We start from the raw sequence: 10,780 nt of genomic DNA on the forward strand, positions 1-10,780 counted from the left end.
CCTGCACATATTGTGTGTTGTGACACATTGCATGTTATCACGCCTAGGTGATGCTGCTCTCTCACATAAGCCCTGCTCACCGAGGCATTATAATATATTTCTTGTCTGTTTCCTATGTGATGTGTCTCTCCTCTTCTGCCTGGGCCTTGCCAAACGCGGGGATTGTGACATATTACTGGACATAGATTCTAGTTAACATGACGCTCCTCTTTTGTCTGGGCCCTGGATATTTAGGGTATTGTGACATATTTTTGCACTAAACATCCAGAAAATAAAAGGCTCCTGCCTGGGCCCCGCCCACAGGAGACCTGTGACATATATCTACATCTATCACTTAGGAAATGTGGCTCTCCTCTTCTGTCTGCACCCCGTGCACAGGGGAGATGGTGACATATCACTGAGCCCGGTAAGCAGGTGATGTAACTCTCCCTTCCCGCCTGGGCCCCACATGTATTGTGTATGGTGAAATATGGCTGGGTCCAACACCTAGGTGATGTGACTGTCCTGCATGGGTCCAGCCCACAAGGTTATTATTGTGTGTCTTTTTGTTCATCACCTAGGGTGTTTCAAATTTCCTTTTCTGCTTGGGCCATATCCAAAACAAAAAAAAGTATTGTGACACATCACTGGAGCCAACACTAAGTAATTTTTAGTACTTAGTACATGCCTTTGCTGATTGGGCCTAGCCACAGAAGACATTGTGACACATCATTAGGCCCAGCAACCAGGTGAAGGGACTCTGCTGCCTTAGTCCTGCTTTCAGGAGGGGATTATAACATACCGCTGGTTGAAAACACAGGTACTGTGACTCTCTTGCCTGGTTCTTACCCTCAGAACAAATTATGACATACTTCCAGCCCAGCAACAATGTGATGTGACTCTCCTGCCTGATCACTGCTCTCAGAGAAGGTTGTAAATATCTCCGGCACAGCACCCAGGTGGTGTGATTCTCCTGCTCACTCCCTCCTTACCCGGTTGTGGGATTGTCACATATATCTTAATTCAGTTTACAGGTGTCACAATGACTCTCATAACTTGAGCCAGCCAATATGAAAGATACTGTGTCTCTTAGTTGGGTTTAGGAAAATGGGTCAAATCCCTAGGTCTCATTTTTGTATGAAGGTCATAGAGAACTACCCCTGTGTCACATTTCATAGAAAGCCCTTGGGTGGTACAGACAGTGTCAACACAGAGCCCAAGACACAGGTGAGGTTGTTTCTCATCATTTTCTCACACAAACAAAGCCCATTATTGAGGTCCTGAATCTTACATGCGGACACAGTCTACAGTTGAGATTGTGACTATCATATGTAAACATATAAACACAGTTGGGATGGTGACTCATTTTAAGCTCAGCTCATAGGAAGGTGAAGATTCTTCATTCTGGACTCAGCTAATTGGAGAGATGTTGACTCTCATACTTGGGCTTAAGGGCACAGGTATAATCATAATCCACACAGCACAAATGCCTGAGAGCAGATTGAGAATTTCATGCATAAGGTATAAAGCCCTAGGGTGATACACAGGTGAGATTGTGACGCTCACCAAGTTGACAGAAAAGATTGTCATCTTCCCACATGAACACAGCCCATTGTTAAAGCTCTGGATTTCACAACCAAAAGCAGTCAGATGTTGGAAAGTTGACTCTCATCTGTGAATCTGGTCCACAGGTAGGTTGGTGATTGTAAGACCAATATTCAGCACACCCGTGAGGCTGTAACTCACTCAGGTGAACAGCACACGGGGAAGTTTGCGCCTCTCATGCACTGTTCCAGTTTATTGTTGAGATGAACTCATGTAATTAGACCCAGCATACATAAGGCATTAACTCACATACTCAGAAACAGGACACGTGCTGAATCATAAATATCATTCTCTGACCTTCCTGCAGGTGTAAATGTGATATATGCCTCTGGCCAGCACCTGAGTGCTTTGACTCTCTAGCCTGGCCCCAGTCCACATACAGGATGGTGACATATCGCTGGACCCAGCACCTAGGTGATGTGACCCTATTATCCTGCCTTGGCGCTGCCCACAGGGGACACTGTTGGGACTCACTTCTCCTGCGTGGTTCCTGCTCACAGAGGGGATTGTGACCTATGACTGACCCAGCACCGAGCTGATGGGACTCTTCTTCTTCTTTTTCTGTTCTTGCCTCAGGGGAGATCGTGATGTATCACTGGGCCCAGAAGCCCAGGTGATGTGTCTCTCCTTCATGTTCCTTGCTAACAGAGAACATTGTGATTGACTGCTGGACTCAGCATCCAGGTGAGGTGACTTTGATGCCCGTGCCCTGCTTTCAGGAGGGGATTGTAACCTATCTCTAGTCCGGGTGAGACTGTGACACTCATGCACACAAAGCTCATAGTAAAGATTTTCATTCTTGCACATAAAGTCAGTGCTCTGCTCACATTAGGAGGAAGTTAAAAATTGGATAATTGACTCTCATACTTGTATGTAATTTACATGTGTCTTGGTGAATCTCAGACTAAGATTCAACTCAACTGTGAGGCTATTACTCCACAAATACGACACAATCCACAGAAGGAATTGAAGTTCTCATGCGCAGATTCAGTCCACTGTTCCTATTGTTAATTTTGGACTTAGACCCAACATACAGGACATGTTTACTCTCGTACCCAGAGTAGGAACATGTATGGGATTTTTAATCTTATCCTTGAACGCACCTGCAGCTCTGATTGTGACATAAGCACCTGAGTGAGGATGTCACAATGAAGGCATATATCCTAGGTGCTAGGGGCAGGGATATGTCACAATTCCATGTGACATTCCTGGACCTAACACCTAGGGCATATGTTTTATATTCTTCTGCCTTAACATTGCCCACATTGCATCTTGTGACATACTGCTATGTCTAAAACCCAGGATGTGAGTACCCTGCCTACATTCTGCCTACAGGGGGACTTGTGACATGTTTCTGGACCCATCATCTATTTGATGTTACTCTACTCTCTTACTTGGTATTTGCCAACGGGCAACCTTGTGACATACCTCTGGGCCAAACACCTAAGTTATGAGCCTCTCCTTTTCTTCCTGGGCTCTGATCACAGAAGGAGAGTAACTTATCCCTGGACACAGCCAACAGGAGATGTGATGATTCTTCCTGGGTCCTGTCCATAAGGACAAGAGATACATAATTGTGATGTATCTCTGCGATCATGAACTAAATTATGTGACTCTCCTTTATTTCCAGAGAACTGTCCATAGTGTGAGTTGTGACGTATCACTTGGCACAGCATCTATGTTATGTGACCCTCCCCTCATACCTGGACCCTGCTCACTAAGGTTGTTGTAACATATGGCTGGCCGCAGCCCCTACGTTATTTTTCTCTTCTCTTATTCCTGAGCCTTAACCAAAGAAGGCATTTTGAGATATTTGTGGAACCCTCCCCAGGTGAGGTGACACTGCTGCCTGGGCTCTTTCTTCAGGGTGTATTGTGCCATATTTTGGGGTACAACAGCAAGGTAATATAACTCTCCTCTACTGCTTGGGCTGTGCCCAAGAAGAGATTGTAATGTATTGCTGGGCACAGCACCTAGGGGATGTGACTGTCCTCTCCTTTCCGGGCTCTGCATATATTCCGTATTGCAAAATATGCAGCACCTATGTGGTGTGACTCTCCTCTCGTGTTTGAGCTCTTCCCACTAGAGTGATTGTGACATATAGATCAGCCCATCTATTACGCTATGTAACTTCCCTCTTCATTCTGATCTTTACCCACACAGATAATTGTGACATATTTCTAAGCCTCTCACCTAGATGATGTTACCTTTTTACCTGGGCCCTCCTCTCAGGGGTCAGGTATTGCTAGAACTAAAGCAGATGGTGTGACTCTCCTCTGCTGCCTAGCCTTTGCTCAAGGAAAAATTTGTAATGTTTCAATGGATCCAAGACCTAAATGATGTGACTATCATCCCTTGCCTGAACCCTGAATACATTGTGTATTGTGACATATGGCTGGGTCCAACACCTAAGTAATGTGACACTCTTGCATGGGCCCTGCCAACAGAAGGCATTATGACATATCTCTGGGCACACCAATTATTTGATGTGACTCTGCTGTTTTACCTGGACTTTGCCCATAGAAGAGATAGTGACATACCTCTGGGTCAAGCAGCTAGGTGTTGTGACTCTCCTCTTTTGCCTGTGCCAGGCCCACAGAAGGAATAATGAGTTATTACTAGACCCAGCACACATGCAATGTCATTCTTCTGCCTGGACATTGTCGACAGTGGCCACTGTGACACATCTCTGGGCCCATGACCTGACCTAGGTGATGTGTTTCTCCTCTTCTTTATGAGACCTGCCCACAGTGGTAATTGTGACATACTGCTTGCTGCAGCACCTACATAATACTACTCTCTACTCTTGCCCAAGCCCTGCCCATGGGTGTGATTGTGACAGATAAGTGAGCACTGACTCTATGTTATATGATGCATTTCTTTTTTTCTAGCCCTGCCTACCGGGGACATTGCTACATATTTCTTGTCCCCTCACCGAGGTGATGTGACACTTCTGCCTCGGTCTTTCAGGAAGTATTGACATTGTGGCAAATTGTTTCACCTAGCACCTAAGTAATGTGACTCTTCTTTCCTTTTTGGGCTCTGCTCAAGGAGGCACTGTGATGTATCCCTGGACACAGCACCTAGGGGATGTTACTCTCCTCTCCTGCCTGGGTCCAGCATACATTGTGTGTTGTAATATATGGCTGGACTCAACAAGTAGGTGATGCAACTCTTCTCCATGAGCCCTGAAGACAGGGGTATTAGATGATACAATTTACTCATCACCTAGGAGATGTGACACATTTTTATTGCCTGAGACCTGTCCAATAAGAAGATTGTGATGTATCACTTGACCCAGCATTGAGGTGAGGTGAGTTTTTTTTTTTGTTTTGTTTTTTGTTTTGTTTTGTTTTGTTTTCTTGCCTGGCCTTGCCCTCAGAAAGCATTTTGACATATCGCTGGGCCCATTACCGAGGTCATGTGACTCTGCAGCCTGCACCCTGCTTTCAGGAGGGAATTGTAACATATTCCTTGCTGAGTACCCAGGTGATGTGACTCTTCTGCCTGGTCCCTTCTGTTAGGGAAGATTGTGAAATATTCCTGACCCAGAACACAGGTGATGTGACTCATCTCTTTGCTCCCTATCGACAGGTAAGACTGTGACCTATGTCTTGGTCCAGCTAACAGTCACAATGAAGACTCTAATACCACACACTAGCCAATAGGAAAGATACTGTCCATTTTAGCTGGGATTAGAAAAATGGGTAAGATCCCAAGTCATCACAGAGCCCAGCATCCAAATGAGATTATGTTTCTCATATTCCCAACCTACCATCCATTAGGATTTTCACCATTACACGTGGACAGACCCCACAGGTGAGGTCCTGAATCACACAGTTTGACACCATCCACAGCAGGAATTGTTTCTGTCACATGCTACAGTTGGGATGGTGACTTATTTCTAAACTTAGCTCATAGGTAGGTGAGGACACTTCTATTTGGACCAAGCCAATTGAAGAGAAGTTGACTCTGAGACAAGAGCTTAGGGTAAAAATTATAACTATGTGTCCCACCAGCAGGGAGGTCTCAGAGCATATTGAGACTGTCATGCAGAAAGCCCTCAGGTGCTACAGTTTCCTGACAAGGCACAGCACAGGTGAGATTTTGACACCTGTATGCACATCCAGTTAACAAGAAATATTGTCATACTGCCACATGAACATGGTCAACTTTTGAGGTTCTGAATGTCACATTTGGAGGCAGTGGAAACTTGAAAGAGTGACTGTTATATGTGGATCCAGTCCACAGGTGGGCTGGTGACTCTCAGACCAAGATTCAGCCCACCTGTGAGGCTGCGACTCTACTAAGGAGGCGTAGTGCACAGAAGAAAGCGAGCTTCTCACGCACAGACCCAGTACAGCATTGAGATTGTGACTCATGTATTTAGATCCAACATAGAGGAGGTGTTGACTCCCATACTTAGAATTGGTTCACGTGCAAGAATTTTAACTTTATCCCTGTATTATTCTGCGTGTGAGATTGTGTGACATATGCCTCTGTCCAGCAACTAAGTGATTTGACCCTTTTGCCTGGGCCCAACCCACAGATGGAATTTTGACATCTTGCTAAACCCAGCACCTCCATGATGGGACGCTAGTCCACTGCCTTGGCACTGCCCACAGACAGCATTGTGACATATCACTGTCACTAGGCCTTACATCCAGTTAATGTGAGTCTACCCTTCTCTTTTGTCACTGTGCACATAAGGCATTGTGACATATCACTGGGCCCAACACCCAGGTTATATGGTTCTCCCACCTGTACCCTGCCCAAATGGCCCATTGTGATATATCGCTGGGTCCAGAACCCAGGTAATGTAACTCTCCTGCCTGGGCCCTGCCTACAGGAGGCATTGTGACATCTCTGCACCCATTAGCCAGGTGATATGACTCACTTCTGCCTGATCTCTGCTCACAGGGAACATTGTGACCTATCACTGGGCCGAGCATTGAGTTGATGTGACTCTTCTATTCTTTTTAGGTTCTTCTTGTAGAAGAGGTGGTGACATGTCTCTGGACCCAAGAGTAAGGTGATGTTACACTTTTGCCTTGGTTCTGACCTCAGAAAGCTTTGTGACATATTGCTGGGCTCAGCACCAAGACGATGTGAGTCTCTTGCCTGGACCCTACCCAGGGCAGGGGGTGGGGGGGTGGCATTGTGACATATCTCTAAATTCATGAACTATTTGCTGTGACTCTTCTCACTTACTTGGGCTTTGCCATTAGAAGAGATTGTGACATGTCTCTGATTCCAGCACCTAGGTGTTGTGACTCTCCTCGTTTGCCTGTGCTATGCCCACAGAAGGTAGAGTGAATTATCCTTAGACCCTACACACAGGCGATGTCCTTCTACTGCCTGGCCATTGCCCACAGGGGTCACTGCAATGTATCTCTGGGCCCATTACCTAGATGATGTAATTCTCCTTATTTTTCTGCTTCTGTCCCCAGTGGGGATTGTGACATATTCCTTCACACAACATTTATGTGATATGATTCTCCTCTCATATCTGGACTCTGACCACTGTTGTAATTTTGACATAGGCCTGGGCTCAGCTGTCTAGGTTATGTGACTCTCTTCTTTTTTCCTAAGCCCTACCCACAGGGAGCATTGGTACATAGCTCTGGGCCCCTCACCAAAATGATGTACTCCTCATTCTTGGGCCCTTCCCTCAGTGAGTATTGTGACATATTGATGGACACAGCACCTAGGTGAGGTAACTATCTTCTACTTCTTGGGCTCTGACCAAGGAGGTATTGTGATGTATCGCTGAGCCCAGAACCTAGGTAATGTTACTCTTTTCTCCTGCCTGACTGAGCTCAGTATAAATTGTGTATTTTGACATATGGCCTATCTTAACAACCGTGAGATACACCTCTTCTGCATGAGCCCTGCCCACAGGAGTGTTATGCCATATCTTTTTGTTTATCACCTGGGTGATATGACACATTTATTTTTCTGCCTGGGCCCTGCTAAAGAGGGTTATTATAACATATCACTTGGCCCAGCACCTACGTGATGTGACTCTCCTTTTTCCTAGGCTCCAAATACTTGGTGTATTATGAAATAACACTCGGTCCAACACCTAGAAAATAAGAGGCTCCTGCCTGGGCCCTGCCCTCAGGGGGCCTTGTGACATATATCTGCATACACTACCTAGGAAATGTGACTTTTCTTTTCTGCCTGCACCCTCCTAACAGAAAAGATTATGACATATCACTGGACCCCGCAACAAGGTGATGAGGCCCTTTTGACTGGGTCTTGAATACACAGATCACTGTGACATATTGCTGAGCCCTCAGAGAAGATTGTGACATACCTCTGACCTCAAACCCAGGTAATGTTACTCTCCTGCTTACTCCTAATCCAGAGGAGTGACTGTGACATATAGCCTGGCCCATTTCACAGGTGTGATGATGACTCTCATACCTTGAACTAGCCGATGAAAGTGATACTGTCTCTTATAGCTAGGCTTAGGGAAAAGGTAAGATCCTGGGTGTCCTCTTTGTATAAAGATCACAGAAGTTTACCACTCTCTTGCATATTGTGTAAAGCCCTCATGTGGTACAGAGAGTGTCATCACAGGTCCAGGGACACAAGAGATGCTGTGTTTCTGGTATGCACACCCTGCTAATCCTTAAAATAGTCATCCTCACACATGCACACAACCCACTGGTGAGATGCTGAATCTCACACGTAGACACAGTCTACAGATGGAATTGTGTTAGTCATATGTGAACATCTGGCCACAGATGGGATAGTGACCCATTTCTAAACCCAGCTCATAGGCAGATGAGTACTCTTCTATTTAGACCCAGCCAATTGGGGAGGTGTTGACTCTCATACCTGAGCTTAGAGTGACACGTACAATCATGGGTCCATATCAGCATGAAGGTCTTAATGCAGATTGCAACTCTCATGCATATCATATTATATTAGTTCATTTTCACACTGCTATAAAGAACTGCCCAAGACCAGGAAATTTAGATAGAAAAGAGGTTTAATTGGCTCACAGTTCCACATGGCTGAGAAGGCCTCAGGAAATTTATAATCATGGTAGAAGGGGAAGCAGGGACCTTCTTCACAAGGTGGCAGGAGGGAGAAAGTGAATGAAGGAGGAACTTCCAACACTTAAAACCATCAGATCAAAGATGGCCGAATAGGAACAGCTCCAGTCTCCAACTCCCAGCGCGAGCGACACAGAAGACCGGTAATTTCTGCATTTTCAACTGAGGTACTGGGTTCATCTCACTGGGGAGTGCCGGACGATCGGTGCTGGTCAGCTGCTGCAGCCCGACCAGCGAGAGCTGAAGCAGGGCGAGGCATTGCCTCACCTGGGAAGCGCAAGGGGGAAGGGAATCCCTTTTCCTAGCCAGGGGAACTGAGACACACAACACCTGGAAAATCGGGTAACTCCCACCCCAATACTGCGCTTTAAGCCAACAGGCACACCAGGAGATCATATCCCACACCTGGCTGGGAGGGTCCCACACCCACGGAGCCTCCCTCATTGCTAGCACAGCAGTCTGTGATCTACCGGCAAGGCAGCAGCGAGGCTGGGGGAGGGGCGCCCGCCATTGCTGAGGCTTAAGTAGGTAAACAAAGCTGCTGGGAAGCTCGAACTGGGTGGAGCTCACAGCAGCTCAAGGAAACCTGCCTGTCTCTGTAGACTCCACCTCTGGGGACAGGGCAATAACAAACATAGCCGAAACCTCTGCAGACGCAAACGACTCTGTCTGACAGCTTTGAAGAGAGCAGTGGATCTCCCAACACGGAGGCTGAGATCTGAGAAGGGACAGACTCCCTGCTCAAGTGGGTCCCTGACCCCTGAGTAGCCTAACTGGGAGACATCCCCCACTAGGGGCAGTCTGACACCCCACACCTCACAGGGTGGAGTACACCCCTGAGAGGAAGCTTCCAAAGCAAGAATCAGACAGGTACACTCGCTGTTCAGAAATATTCTATCTTCTGCAGCCTCTGCTGCTGATACCCAGGCAAACAGGGTCTGGAGTGGACCTCAAGCAATCTCCAACAGACCTACAGCTGAGGGTCCTGACTGTTAGAAGGAAAACTATCAAACAGGAAGGACACCTACACCAAAACCCCATCAGTACATCACCATCATCAAAGACCAGAGGCAGATAAAACCACAAAGATGGGGAAAAAGCAGGGCAGAAAAGCTGGAAATTCAAAAAATAAGAGCGCATCTCCCCCGGCAAAGGAGCGCAGCTCATCGCCAGCAACGGATCAAAGCTGGACGGAGAATGACTTTGATGAGATGAGAGAAGAAGGCTTCAGTCCATCAAATTTCTCAGAGCTAAAGGAGGAATTACGTACCCAGCGCAAAGAAACTAAAAATCTTGAAAAAAAAGTGGAAGAATTGATGGCTAGAGTAATTAATGCAGAGAAGGTCCTAAACGAAATGAAAGAGATGAAAACCATGACACGAGAAATACGTGACAAATGCACAAGCTTCAGTAACTGACTCGATCAACTGGAAGAAAGAGTATCAGCGATTGAGGATCAAATGAATGAAATGAAGCGAGAAGAGAAACCAAAAGAAAAAAGAAGAAAAAGAAATGAACAAAGCCTGCAAGAAGTATGGGATTATGTAAAAAGACCAAATCTACATCTGATTGGGGTGCCTGAAAGTGAGGGGGAAAATGGAACCAAGTTGGAAAACACTCTTCAGGATATCATCCAGGAGAACTTCCCCAACCTAGTAGGGCAGGCCAACATTAAAACCATCAGATCTCCGAGAACTCACTCACTTTCACAAAAACAGTATGGGGGAAACCGCCCCACGATCCAACTACCTTCCTCCCTTGAGGTGCTGCACACAAGGGGCATTGTGACACGTTGCTCATTCTAACACTTAGGCGATGTGACTCTTCTGCCTGGGCACAGCCTAAAAAGGGGATTGTGACATCTCCCTGCACTCCTCACCCAGGTAATGTACTCTCATCTCTTGCCTGGAGGGATGGTGACATATCTCTGGGCTCAGCACCTAGCTAATGTGACACTTCTCTTCTTCCTAGGTTCTGCCCACAGGGGAGATTGTTACATATATCCTGGGCCCAGCTCCAAGATGTTACTCATTTGCCTTGGCCCTGTCTTCAGAAGGTAATGTGACCTATTGCTGGGCCCAGGACCAAGGTGATGTGACTTTCTTGCCTTGACTCTGTCAAAAAGGGGG

General features: G+C 46.5%; 1 protein-coding gene across 17 annotated transcripts in view; it reads left to right on the plus strand.

Annotated features, from left to right (window-relative positions):
• Window positions 1–2,776: 2,776 nt before the first annotated feature.
• LOC105494257 (uncharacterized) overlaps window positions 2,777–10,780 on the plus strand; it is a 28,079-nt gene continuing 20,075 nt past the window's right edge. For 3 of the 17 annotated variants that reach the window (XR_011617962.1, XR_011617948.1, XM_071088070.1), the window contains exons 1-6: window positions 2,777–2,889; window positions 4,476–4,897; window positions 6,568–6,616; window positions 7,785–7,921; window positions 10,464–10,534; window positions 10,623–10,707. The gene's annotated coding sequence lies outside the window, so the exon portion shown is untranslated. The other 14 variants (XR_011617953.1, XR_011617952.1, XR_011617949.1 and 11 more) reach the window with 14 other exon arrangements.

Source organism: Macaca nemestrina, chromosome 20 (genome assembly GCF_043159975.1).
Source record: "Macaca nemestrina isolate mMacNem1 chromosome 20, mMacNem.hap1, whole genome shotgun sequence".
Taxonomy (NCBI): Eukaryota; Metazoa; Chordata; class Mammalia; order Primates; family Cercopithecidae; genus Macaca; species Macaca nemestrina.